The sequence below is a fragment of the Gymnoscopelus braueri genome, assembly GCF_963280865.1.
Source record: "Gymnoscopelus braueri genome assembly, chromosome: 11".
NCBI lineage: Eukaryota > Metazoa > Chordata > Actinopteri > Myctophiformes > Myctophidae > Gymnoscopelus > Gymnoscopelus braueri.
This window is the reverse complement of record NC_137613.1, coordinates 13,873,923-13,888,438: the sequence shown is the minus strand read 5'-3', so window position 1 is coordinate 13,888,438 and position 14,516 is coordinate 13,873,923. Positions and strand designations below refer to the sequence as shown.

General features: G+C 42.6%; 1 protein-coding gene across 2 annotated transcripts in view; it reads left to right on the top strand.

The window, feature by feature from the left end:
• Nucleotides 1-2,271: 2,271 nt before the first annotated feature.
• Nucleotides 2,272-14,516, top strand: part of yrk (Yes-related kinase) — a 49,405-nt gene continuing 37,160 nt past the window's right edge. The window contains exon 1 of one of the 2 annotated variants that reach the window (XM_080443339.1): nucleotides 2,272-2,485. The gene's annotated coding sequence lies outside the window, so the exon portion shown is untranslated. The remainder of the gene's footprint in view (nucleotides 2,486-14,516) is intronic. The other variant, XM_080443338.1, reaches the window with a different exon arrangement.

Here is a 14,516-nt window from a genome sequence, read left to right as displayed (position 1 = left end):
GTGGTTAAAAATGATTGTGATGATACTACCCGCCCCCCCCCCCCCCACGGGGTCAGGGGGGGGGGACCCCACTTGTGAGAACCGCTGGCCTAATTAAGCATATTAACACTGTCTGGGAGCCTTGAAATTAAAAGGTTTGAAAATCAGTGACATAGAGTGTCCACCAGATGGAGACAGAGACCGACTCATTGGCATTAGACGAGGCCCACAACACAACGGCAGGGAAATGCTCTCTGTTCTCACTGAACACACATGACTTACGGTGGTATTCTAGTCTCGAATATTCATTGAGCATTCTGTAATAAATGTAGGGTTAGAAAAATGAATTAATACGTACAAATCGGTGTTTATTTTATTTATTTCAATTTACACAAGTGACTGAAGACATAGGGCCTACGTATTGTGAGTGTTATACAACGGATATCGCACCATTTCATTTGATAACACCTTCCTGTGGCTTTCACACGCTTTTGTGCACTTATTCACTCACCGAGGTCTCTTTTTCTTTTGCAGCTATTCGTTAATCCCGTGGGTGGAGAGGTGTTATAATACCAGGGCAGGAAATCCCCGAGAAATACACCAGCCTTGTTGCAGCACTTTGTCTGTTTTATACCGGCCAAATAAACAGTTCAAATAGTTTCACTTTGAATAATAGGCCTGCTATACTTTTGATGGTGATGAACGTCAATTATGTACAGTGAACTCACTTCCAGTCACACAGTTAAGTGTAGGTGTAGTAGATAATAGGCTATCCTCTTGCTGGTGACAAAGTGCTGATTTACAGGTTTGGTTATAACTTGTCACTGTCACACACATTATAAACTGTTATCTTTATTCACATGCCACACATACATTTTAAGGAAGTAGGCTAGTAGGCCTTAGTCTACTACCTCCAATAACAAAGCATAATGAAATTGTTTTTAAACTTGTTTTTAAATTAAGTGCTATGTTGAATAGGCTATTTATTAGCCCATTATTATTATTAGGCCATTCTTATTATCATCATCATCATCATCATTACAGACAGTGTAGGCTACGTTTAAAATTGGCACATGGCTAGCCTTATATTAAAGGGACACTTCACCCAAAAAAAACTTTGTTTCAAGGGATTAGTCACCCCATGGAGACTTGAATTCATGGATATTTTTTAGTTTTTGTCTCATTCCTAAGACAATAATTTTATGACCAGCGGACCGGTAGGCAGCGGTTCCGGTAGGAGACACAACGGAGACTCGTGTCTCCTACCGGAACCGCTGCCGGTCATCAAATTATTGTTTTAGGAATGAGACAAAAAAACTAAAAAAATATCCATGAATTCAAGTCTCCATGGGGTGAGTGGGTGACTAATCCATTGAAACAAAGTTTTTTTTGGGGGTGAAGTGTCCCTTTAAGACTCGTAGATGTATTTGATCGATTCTGACATTTTCAATCTACCGACAGTCTTAGCGACCACCCCCTCAGTTTCCACTGAATCGTCACCTCCAAAGCCCGTAGTTCTCCAAACATGTACAAATGCAAAATACAAGGTGCTTACCCTTGTGCCCCAAATGTTAACTTGCCCTACGGTGTAGTTGTGCAATGTAATAATCCATATTTGTCCAATAAATAAGTGTTTTAATCCCGTCCGTGGCAGATTCTGTCGGAAATTCCCAATGGGCGGTAGTGACGTAGCGCATCCAGGAAGTAAGCTAGGGGGGGAAAGACAGACGAGATTAAAACACTTATTTATTGGATAATATACACTAATACATTGCACAATTACACCGTAGGGAGAGTTAACATTTCGTGCACAAGGGTAAGCACCTTATGTTTTGCATTCGTACATGTTTGGAGAACTACGGGCTTTGGAGGTGACAATCCAGTGGACACTGGGGGGGGTCTTTAAAACTGTCGTAGATTGAAAATGTCAGAATCGATTAAAAAAAAAATACATCTACGAGAGTCTTACTCTTAATCTAAGGCTAGATCAATATCATAGATGTATTTGATCGAGTATGACTCAAATATTGATTCAAGGCTAGCACATGGCGATTATTAGTCTCGTCTGCAAGACCGCAGCTGGTTGCTATTGGATTATTATTAGGCTGACAAAAAGCCTGGGTATCGCGACTCTCGCGAGGCTAGCTGACATAAGTGACCCTTGTGTCTTGTGAGAGAGACAATAGAACTACCCTATGCAGAGAGTCGGTGGCCCTGGACGCGCGCTCCAGCGGGACTCATGTCATTTATCCAACCCTTCCGGACAGAGCGCGCGTTCACGGTGCTCTGCGCGTCCACGCTGCTCTGCGCGCACTGCAGCGCCCGGCTGTCTGTCTCTCTCGCTCCCTCCGTCCGTCCGTGCGCCCCTCCGCCCCTCCGCCCCTCCGTCCGTTCATCCACCGGACCGTCCCACTGACTGTCCCACTCACTGCCGGAGATCCTACACCTCCAGCCCGCCAAGAGCGACCCGGAGGAGACCCTCTCTCTTCACCTGATTCACTCTCTGGTAAGAATCTTTACCATAAAGATCAGTTATGTCCGCTTCCTAATTATTTTAAGTCGGTTCTCAAACTTTTTCGTGTCATGATGTCAAGGACCCCCCCCCCCCGCCCCCCCCCATATCTGAAAATGTTTTGTGCCAGGGACCCCCCCCCCACCCCAGAAGAGAAGATTTGTGTTATTTTTTTTTAAAGACTACTCAAAACTTTTCAAACACTTTCAAGAGTTTTTCAAAAATGTTTAAAAAATAGCAGATATACAAGCTGGCAGCGCGGCACGAAGTGACTCGCTGTGAGCTTGTAGATCTGCTATTTTTTGAACAGCCAAGTTATATGGATATACTTTCCTTCAGAAGAGAAGATTTGTGTTAAAAAATGTAAAGCTTGTTCAAAACTTTTCAAACACTTTCAAGAGTTTTTCAAAAAACTCTTGAAAGCAAAAAAGAATAATTGCAGATCTACAGCTTGAGCTTGTAGATCTGCTACTTTTGAATAGCCAAAGTATTATGGATAAAGCGTTTAAAATGATTGTGATGCTGTATTAACACATTTTGCTGGGGACCCCCCTGGAACCTCCTCCTCAAGGACCCCTGGTAAATTTCCAGGACCCCCATAATAATAACCATGAGAGTTTCACAGTTTACAGACCCTGTTAGGGGTCCATTTGGTTCCTAAATATTAATTCACTCTCTGGTAAGAAATTATGTTCAGCTTCCTCCTCTTAACCAAAACTTTATTTCACTTTTTATTTCATTTTATTTTATTGCTCTGGTTTATTGTTCTGAAAAGTGATCAGAAGACACTTTTCTGATGTTGGAAGTTATCCATACATTTATTGAGAAAATAATATTTTGTGTCCATGATAAGTTACTCGACTGTTAGGTTTGTTTTATTATTGTTTTATTGTTCTTATAGTGTCAGTAAAGGGTATTATAGGGGAAGTAGCTATCAGTGTTGGATGAATGGAGGTATTGTAAATAATTGGCATTACTTAAAGGAGTAGTTCACCCAAAAAATGACGTATTTTCTATCAATTACACACCCCATGAAGCCCTCTTTTAGTTTTTGTCGCTTTCCTAAGCCAATAATTTGATGACCGGCATACTAAGTCTCCGGTAGGAGACTCAAACTACTGACCAGCCACCCGGTCATCAAATTATTGGCTCAAAAACAAAAAAATGAATTCAAGGCTTCATGGGGTGTGTAATTGATATAAAATAAGTATTTTTTTGTGCGAACTACTCCTTTAACCTACTGTAGTATTCTGTGTAACAGCGTAGATCTGGCTATAGTTTCCTTTTGTGTGAAAGGTGAAATTCATGATTTTTTCTACTACTAAAATGTCACCCATTCATCCCACCCCACCCCACCCACCGTCTTTAATCATTTGTACCCTCTAGTCTGGTATGCAGATATACAAAGCTCACATTGCATCATAGCGTTGTGAGGCGTTGTTGTGAGCTTTTTTTTCGGGCAAAGAGATCTAGTGGTGTAAAGGGAAATACTAGCGGGCCTAGTATAAAGCCCTGGGGGACACCCCAGTGTCAACTGTCAACTTCAGTCAACTTCAGAAGTCAACTGTCAACTTCAGAATATATGGTCTCTGTCGGGTGGAAACCTCATATGTCCAAAACTGTTACTTTTCAGGATTCAAATTCAAAAGCATCAAAAGTAGCAGATCTACAAGCTCAAAACGCGTCGCTTCGCGCCGCGTTTGGAGCTTTTAGATCTGCTACTTTTGATGCTTTTGTGTGATCAAGTAGTATGATCAAGTTGGATGTTAATTTACAAAAAAACACAAACTGTTCGAATATGGAGATAAGAGGTTTCTGCCCGACAACAACGACATATACAGGGTTTAAGTGGCTACTAACAGGGGTCAGGCCGGTTATATTTATGCAATATTGGAAGTTGTGTTACATTATTTTGACCGCAAATGACTGTTGGGCAACTTTGGAGTTACACTCTCTCTCTGTGTGTCAAATAAAGGGAAGTTTTGTTTGTTGCGTGAGAGTTTTACTGCGTCAGATAATAGACACAGCGATACTTCCATTCTTTACATGTTAGACAATAAATAGAATGTCAGCGTGATAAATAGATATGTTTCTGAGCATGTTGCCGCTCAGAAAAAGTCAGAGTCCATTACCGTTTTCTTTCTGTTCCCCATAGACCTAAATAGTATGCTTATAGGCCCACTTGTTGAACAGTAAATTGAGTGCTTTGTGTTAAGAGTTTGGTTCGTTTTGAACTATAAAATCTATAAACTAAACTCAGATCTGGGTTTGTGGCAGTGGTGGAAAAAGTACTCAAATGTTTTACTTAAGTAGAAGTATCAATAGTGCAATGTAGAAGTACTCTGTTACAAGTAAAAGTCCGGAATTCTAAATTTACTTGAGTAAAAGTACAAACGTATTGCCATCAAAATGTACTTAAAGTACCAAAAGTAAAAGTACTAAAATGTTTGAAAATAGCAAATCTACAAGCTCAACGATGCGACGCGTTGTGAGCTTGTAGATCGGCTATTTTCAAATAGCCTATGTATAAAATAGGGCTAAAGTGGTTAATATATGTTTCATAATATCATAATTTATATCTGAAAAGTAACTAGTAACTAAATAATTCTAGTGGAGTAAAAGTACAATATTTGCCTCTGAGATGTAGTGGAGTAGAAGTAAAAGTATTGGAAATTGGAAATACTCAAGTAAAGTACAAATACCTCAAAATTGTACTTAAGTACAGTACTTAAGTAAATGTACTTAGTTACTTTCCACCACTGGTTTGTGGTGATGGCTGGTTTTGGTGGGGTGGGGGGGCAGAACCGCTAGGTCAATGGTTCTGAAACCAGGGATCCTTGAGGGGGGTTCCACTTCCAGGGGGTTTCGGGGGGTCCTCAGCTAAATGACTCGTAGACCAAATTGGCACTTGTTAGTCAGTAACTCTGAGAGTTATGGGGGGCCATACAGTGGCCTAATGCCGGGGTAAATTGGGGGGTCCTTGAAGCTAAAAAAGTTTGAGAACCTACTGCCACTAGGTTGCACCTGTCTCAGAGCTGGCTACATGTATCGTCTCTGTCGGGTGGAAACATTACCTCCATATGTTCAAAACTGTTACTTTTCAGGATTCAAAAGTATCAAAACAAAAGTATCAAAAGTAGCAGATCTACAAGCTCAAAACGCGTTGATTCGCACCACGTTTCGAGCTTGTAGATCTGGTACTTTTGATGCTTTTACGTGACGCTGTAGTGTGATCAAGAAGGGCGTTCATTCATGGAAAATCACAAAAAGTAAAAAATATGGAGATAAGAGGTTTCTGCCCGACCAGCAACGATATACAATAAATAACATATCGTCGCTGTCAAGTGGAAACCTTGTATGTCCAAAAAAACACTATTCCTTTTTTATTATTTGAAAGAAATTAAATAAAACAGTGAAACCATTTTCATTGCTTTTGTGCGACACTCTTGTGTCTCGATGAAGTGGGGCAATAATTTATGAAAAAAACTAAACAAACAAACGTAAAAAGTATACATTTGGAGATGGGAGATTTCTGCCCGACAGCAACGACATTATTCCATTGTTAATTTGGAGCATTATAATAGCAAAGTCCCAACAGGAAGCCACAGCGAGGGAAAAGGCAGGCCTTTAGAGAAAATGTTTTCTCAACAAGTCTCTATGTCTTGTGGAGTTTTAGGAAATAGCAGATCTACAAGCTATGAGCTTGTATATCTGCTATTTTCGAATAGCCAAAGTATAACATAATAATGGCTAAAGTGGTTAAAATGATTGTGACGCTAATTTAGTAACTATTTGTAACTAATTTAGCTGGGGACCCCCTGGTACACCCCCCCCCCAAGGACCCCTGGGGGTCCCCAGACCCCACTTTGAGAACCAATGGTCTAGCTACAGTACATCCAATCCCAAATATATATATTTTTTTTACCAGAGATCAATGGCGTACGGGCCAATGTGTGTATGTATGTACAGTATGTGAGGAGAAGAAGAAGGAGGAAAGAGTTGTCGCGGAATTCTGAGAGACAGAGAGGGAGGGGGGGGGGGGCTTTGGCTTGGCCCAATCCAAGGCCGGGCTTCATCACTTCCTTTTTATACTTTTACGAGGTCACTTCCTGTCTTTAGCCTCGGGGCTGCGCAGGAAGGAAAGGGGCGGGGTTACTTTGGGGTGGTGGGGGGTTGGACGGTGGGAAGGGGGGGGGGGGCTACCCTCTCTCCATAATCAGAGCAGAGGTCCAGAGAGCTCCATCAAATACCACCTGACACAATTATTTTAGACCACTGATTCTCAAACTTTTTCATGTCAAGGACCCCCCCAAATTAATATATATTTTACCCCCCAATGTCCATCTGAAAATTACTTTGTGCCAGGCATACCCGGCTGTACAATATTTCTATGAAACTGGGGGGGGGGGGTCCTTGAAATGACAAATGTTGAGAATAACTGATTTCACCAGACACACATAAAAAAAAAGAAGCCAGGCTTAGAGACATTCAGCAACATCAGAGCTGAAGTCATATCAGTATGAAATGCTAAGCCTGGCTTCTTTTTCTTCTTCTGTTATGAGTGCAACAGTTAATTAATAGAACTAATTGATTCAATTAATTAATAATAAATAAAAAGATAATTGAATACAATAATCGATTACCCGTTTGGCAACCCCCTACCTCAATGCTTTGACGAGTTCTTCTAATGACGTCTCCCCGTCTTGAGTACTTTTACCTTGGTACTGCAAGTAGCCTACTGTATTGATACCAATACTTTTGTACTTTTTTTTTTTACTCAAGTAAAAGTTTGTATACAGTCCATTCACTTGTAAGTATTTAAGTATTAAGTAAGAGTATTTTCATATTGTGGTATTGCTACTTTTCTTCCTACTTTCTCTACTTTTTTTTCTTCCACACCACTGCTATCTGGAGAAGGATGTGGTGATGTCACAGGGAAACAGGATGTCCCTCTGCCAGAGACACCTGACTTTTCCATTGACCCCCCCCCCTCCACCCCCCTCCTCCCCCACACACACCCTCATCCCTCTTTCTACCTCGTTGCAGCCATTTTCCTCTTTCCTTGTCTGTCTCTCTCTCTGTCTGTCTGTCTCTCATTCGCTCTCTTGTTCTCTCTCCACACACCCTCCTCCCTATGTCTTTTCTCTCTCGTTCTATCCAAGCTTGCGTGTGTGTGTGTGTGTGTGTGTGTGTGTGTGTGTGTGTGTGTGTGTGTGTGTGTGTGTGTGTGTGTGTGTGTGTGTGTGTGTGTGTGTGTGTGTGTGTGTGTGTGTGTGTGTGTGTGTGTGTGTGTGTGTGTGTGTGTGTGTGTGTGTGTGTGTGTGTGTGTGTGTGTGTGTGTGTGTGTGTTGCATAGAGCTCAGTGACAACTTGCTTCCCATTGTCCTATCACTCCCCTGCACCTCACACACTGTATCCTGTGAGGACTTCCTGCTAGCCAAGAGAGAGAGACAGACAAAGACAGACAGAGACAGACAAAGACAGACAGACAGACAGAGACAGACAGCGATTGATTGATTGATTGATTGAATAATTAAAGGGATAGTTCACCCCCAAAATGACTTTTTTCTATCGATAGTCACCCCATGGAGACTTGAATTCATGGATATTTTTTTGTTCTTGTCGCATTCCTAAGCCAATATATTTGATGACCGGCAGCGGTTCCGGTAGAAGACGCAAAAAGTGTCCTCTGTGTCTCCTACCGGAACCGCTGCCTACCGGTCCGCTGGTCATCAAATTATTGGCTTAGGAATGTGACAAAAAAAAATATATATATATATATCCATGAATTCAAGTCTCCATGGGGTGACTAATCGATACAGTAATTTTTTGGGTGAACTATCCCTTTAACAGTTTGCAAAAAAGTACAGAGGTACAGTTATACAATAATGCTAAAAGGACAAACACAAAAAGCCCTGAGAGCCATTGTTGATGTATTCAATTCATCAAGACATATAAAGACATACAATACTATACAAGAAATCATCAATACTAGGAGTAATAAAAGCATGTTTACCAATAAACAGTGGGGGGGGGGGGCGTATTTTCTTTTGGCAAGCTAGAACAGTGGTTCTCAAACTTTTTCATGTCAAGGACCCCCAAATTGACACTTATTAGCCCGCGGACCCCCATTTGAAAAGATATGCCAGGGACCCCCATAAGAGAAGATTTTTACGGCTCTAGCAGTGATTCTCAGCCATTTTTATTTCAAGGACCCCCAGTTTGACATGCATTAGGCTACGGACCCCCATTTTATGGCATTTCTATATCTGGGACCCCAATTGATATGATAAAATCAATGTTAATTTAACTCTGAGAGTTGCAGACCCATAAGGGTTAATTTGGTTCCTAACTATCATTTAGCTGGGGACCCCCTGGAACTCCCCCAAGGACCCCTGGGGGTCCCCAGACCCCACTTTGAGAACCAACGAGCTAGAAGACTTGTCTAGGTCCAGTTGTAAATTGCAGACAGGTGCTCTTTTATGGCGGTTTTGAAGGCGATTTTGGTGGCATAATAGTAGAATGAATTCATCCCCACGTTTGTGCCGAATCTGGGGGGGAATGAGATCAAGTGGAGCTCCCTCTGGTGTTGTGCCGCGTGGGCGTTTCTCACGGGAGAGAGAGAGGGAGAGTGAAGGAGGTGGAGAACAGGAGGAGAGAGAGAGAACCAGATGAGATGAAAAGCTGTTGGTAAGGAGAGACAGAGTGTTGCAGGAGGAAGCTACAATAGTCTAGACTCTTCACCACAGAAACTATATGTGTGAATCTTGTCACGGTGCAAGTAAATGAGCTATTGCACAGCTATTACATATCGTTGCAGTGGGGCAGGAACCTTTAATCTCCATATTTTAAACTTTATTTTGCTTTGTAAAGTAATTCCCTACTTTGTCACACCACAGTGCCTCACACTGTGGTGTGACACTGCGATGAGATGCACTTTGAGCTTGTAGATCTGCTATTTCGATTAGAAATAATAAAGGTGATGTGTCAACCACTTGAAACCCTCGTGCCTATATTTTTGTTATATATGTCATTACAGGTGGAAATGTAAAAAAAATAGCAGATCTACAAAATCACAACACGTTGCATTAAGCCCTGCACATATACACATACACACATACACACACCACACACACACCACACACACACACACACACACACACACACACACACACACACACACACACACACACACACACACACACACACACACAGACACACAGACACACAGACACACAGACACACACACACACACACACACACACACACACACACACACACAGTCACTCACTCGTTAAAACCTGGGAGTTGGGCCCGGGCGGCTGGCGTAGCCATCTGGGCATCTAGGCTGGTAATCCAGCCTGACAGCGTGTTGCGGGTTCGAGTCCCGATCCCGACGACCTTTGCTGCTGTCACCCCCCCCCCATCTCTCTCCCCATTTCCTGTCAGTCTACTGTATACCTATTAATAAAGGCAGAAGAAGCCAAAAAAAATTAAATAAAACCTGGGAGCTGACCAGGACAACCACAGTCCTTGTGCTGTTGGCCACTGAGCAGTTGAGGGTTCAGTGCCTTGCTCAAGGGCACCTCAGCGGTGTTGGGGGGGGTAGTGGTGGCCATTCACTTCCCCATTTTTCCTGCCGGTCCGGGGGAATCGAACTGGGAACCTTCCGGCAACAAGGCCACCGGCTGCCCCATGCGTATATATGTGTGCGTATGCGTCCCCCATGCGTGTGTGTGTGTGCGTCAGTGTCACTGTTCCCTGTGGGAGCAGCTTATCGGCAGTGCACTGGACAGGAAAGGGTGTGTCCCTCAGATTGGGGATGTTTGTGCGTGTGATGATGACAGAGAGGGTTGTTGTGATTTCTACGTACGCTCAGGGCAGAGTGTGTTGCTTTCAAGAGGCAACAATTTATGTGCTTTTTCTGGTTCCGGTCAGAATGGACATTTGAACCAAGGGGCCGTTTTTTGTTAACATGCTGTGTAGAAAGCAGCTTCATCTTGATAATTTGACTGGAGTGTGAATTGTGGTACTTTTGGTCGGCGAGGGGGGCGTGGCCTGTTAGAAGGAGGCCCCTTAATATCCCCTCCAATCTGGGACGGCATCTGTATCATTTTAGATGTTGCTGTATATATCGTTGCTATCGGGCAGAAACCTCTTCTATCGCCATACTTTTTGTGTTTATTCGTAAATTAACGCCCTACTTGATCATACTACAGCGTCACACAAAAGTATCAAAAGTAGCAGATCTACAAGCTCAAAACCTTTTTTCCTAACTTGTCAAATCTGTCTGTCTGTCTGTCTGTCTGTCTGTCTGTCTGTCTGTCTGTCTGTCTGTCTGTCTGTCTGTCTGTCTGTCTGTCTGTCTGTCTGTCTGTCTGTCTGTCTACTGTACCTATGGCATAAGCTAACATCTTCTCACCAAAACAAACAGGCATTGGTTGGTTCACATATTAGACCTATTAACCTAACGGCTGTTTTACGTTACGCCAGTAAACTATACCAGCAAAGTACAGTGTGTTACGATATATGTACTGTAGTTCGCAGAATAGAAGAAAAACAAATAGTTAAGACAAATGTGTACCTGATTATTGGGCAAAAACAGATCACAGAAACCTGGCAGGGAGAAGATTCTTACTGTTACTGTTAAGATACTGTTAAGTGGATGCAACCAACAGACAGAAGAGGAAATCTGCTGCTACGAGTTGAGACATCATGATTTTGACATTTTGTCAACTGTTGTGCCAGTTTGGTGACAGAACAACACTGGTCTGTTAGAAAAGAAGAAAGGAAAGGACTTAGTGTTTCTACAGGCGCTGTGACACAAACGTATCATTTTAGAACTGTCACTTACCGTAAATTAATTGCCTTACATGTCCTTACATAACCTTATTTATACAGTATATAATGTATCGTTTGCTGTCGGGCAGAAACCTTGTATCTCCATATTTCAAGTTTTTTGCCTAAATGTGTCGCACAAAAGTAGTGAAAATAGCAGATCTACAAGCTCACAATGCGTCGCAATATGACACGTTGTGAGCTTGTACGTATCGGCTATTTTCACTATTTTAAAATGTGTTTTTAACCCATTAAGACCTGGAACGCATCTGTGTCACTTTAGATTTCTTTGGCTATTCAAAAATAGCAGATCTACAAGCTCATAGCACGGCACCGAGTGCCGCGCTATGAGCTTGTAGATCTGCTATTTTTGAAAAATCTTAATGGGTTAAATAATAATAAAAAGGAAACTGTTTTGGACATACAAGGTTTCCACCCGAAATCGACGATATATACAGTATCGTACAGTGTATATATATATATATACAGTATATGAATGTGAAAAAGACTGTAATATTGTGGCTGTGTTTTCACTCCTTACAAAAGTGACAGATAGATGTAGATTGCACATACTGTGTGTGTGTGTGTGTGTGTGTGTGTGTGTGTGTGTGTGTGTGTGTGTGTGTGTGTGCGTGTGCGTGTGTCTCAAGCTTGCTTAATTGCTTTCAAACGGCACAGGAACACTGCTCTGCTGTAGGAGAATATACGCTTGCATAATTACTCCTTATTTAGTCTCTCAGAAGCAGCTGGCTTCTCTGGGAAACACACACACACTCACGCACACACGCACGCACGCACGCACGCACGCACGCACGCACGCACGCACGCACGCACGCACGCACGCACGCACGCACGCACGCACGCACGCACGCACGCACGCACGCACGCACGCACGCACGCACACACACACACACACACACACACACACACCACACACACACACACACACACACACACACACACACACACACACACACACACACACACACACACACACACACACACACACCACACACACCACACACACATAGGTGCTGGCTCATCTTTAGACAAGACAACAGCTATTAAAGCTTCAGCACTGACACACTGTGGCTTTGAATTGATTGATTGATTGAATGATTGATTGAATACTTTATTAGCAGTTTTGCTGGAAAGTACAGTTCAATACAAGGTCTGCTTAGAGGATTTTAAACCCCAAAAAGCCTATGGCTTGTTTCCATTGGGGGTCCTTGGTACTCATTTCATCGAAACATTTAATGACAGACAAATATACAATACTATGCAAAACATCATAAAAACTGTTAGAAATCCAAAACAAAAGCATGTACAGTAAACAGTGTGTGTGTGTGTGCGTAGGCAAGGTTGCCAGATCTGCTTATTATAATTTCCCCGCAAGATTTTTTTTGAAAATAGCCGATCTACAAGCTCACAACGCGTCGCATTGCGACGCGTTGTGAGCTTGTAGATCAGCTATTTTCAAATAGCTCATGTACATGTTAAAGTGCACATGTGGCCCATAGTCGCTTCTTTTGGGCTGGTTTTCCTAGACCTGGTTGCTTGTTTCTCTCACAGAATCTGGCAACACTGTGTGTAGGGGGGGTTAGGCTTTGCTTTTTACAGGGGCAAGTTTTGAATTGCAGCCACCTGTAAGTGCTCTTTTAGAGCGGTTTTGAAGGAGAGTAGGCATTTGCACTCCTTTACGACTGTTGCTAGGGCGTTCCACATTTCTGTGGCATAGCAGGAGAATTTAACGCCTTGTTTAAATCTGGGTTGAACGTGTTTAGTAGAGCTGGTGTTGTGATTGTGGACGTCATTGACGTTTGTGAAGTATTTTGACAGGTACGTACATGGGTGCCTTTTGTGTTGTAGCGCATTGGTTCTCAAAGTGTGGTCCGGGGACCCCCAGGGGTCCTTGGGGGGGGGGGGGGGGGGTACCAGGGGGTCCCCATCAAAATGAGTTAATAAAGCGTCACAATAATTTTTACCACTTTATCCATATTTTATACGTTGGCTATTCAAAAATAGCAGTTATACAAGCTCATAGCACGGCACCGAGTGCTGCGCTATGAGCTGCTATTTTTGAAGAAAAAAATATTAAAGGAGGAGTTCACCCAAAAAATAACTTAGTTTCTATCAATTGCACACCCCATGAAGCCTTGAATTCATGGATTTATTTTTGTTTTTGTGGCATTCCTAAGCCAATAATTTGATGACTGGGTGTGTATCCGGTAGGAGACACAAATAATCTACTTTGTGTCTCCTACCGGATACATTAGCCGGTAGGAGACGGGAATCAAATTATTGGCTTAGGAATGCCACAAAAACAAAAATAAATCCATGGATTCAAGGCTTCATGGGGTGTACAATTGATAGAAAATAAGTACTTTTTTGGGTGAACTACTCCTTTAATCTGTGCAAATCTTTGAATATATATTTTTTTAAGCGAACATTTGTAACTCAAATCTTTGCTTCTGGGGGTCCCTGGAACAAAACATTTTGAGATGGGGGGGGTCCGCGGCCAAATCATTTTGGGGGTCCTTGACATGAAAAAGTTTGAGAACCACTGGTGTAGCGTATCTTGTAGACCACCAGGCCCATTTCAAGTTGCTGTACTCTGTCCTCTATCTACCCTGAGCCACCCGACCGTAGCAAAATGTGCAGGGGTTAAATGAAGTTGTAGATGTAAGGCCAAGCAGTAGTCTGACCATGAAAAAACAGGAACCCGAAACCTGAAACAGGAAAGTACTTCAGCATGGGGCTAAAAGTGTCAGCCCCAGCGAAAGTACCTCGCAAAGGTGAATGACACTTATCTCTCCAATACCCCATAACTAGTATATCATTACTGTCGGGCTGCAGAACACCAGTGGAAAAGCAGTGTTTACACTGTAACCGAAAAGAGCTGCTCTGTGTTTGGTTCGATGCAAAGGGGTCAATCTGCCTGTGTAGAATACAAGAACGATCGCCCCAAAACACGCTCGCCCCGGGTCAAATCCGGCAACCTCGGAACGGTCGCCACCAGGTGTTCCTAAACCTAACCTCAGTAAAACTATGCCTAAACTTAACCGTATTCCTAAACCTAACCTCAGTAAAACTATGCCTAAACTTAACCGTATTCCTAAACGTAACCTCAGTAAAACTATGCCTAAACTTAACCGTATTCCTAAACGTAACCTCAGTAAAACTATGC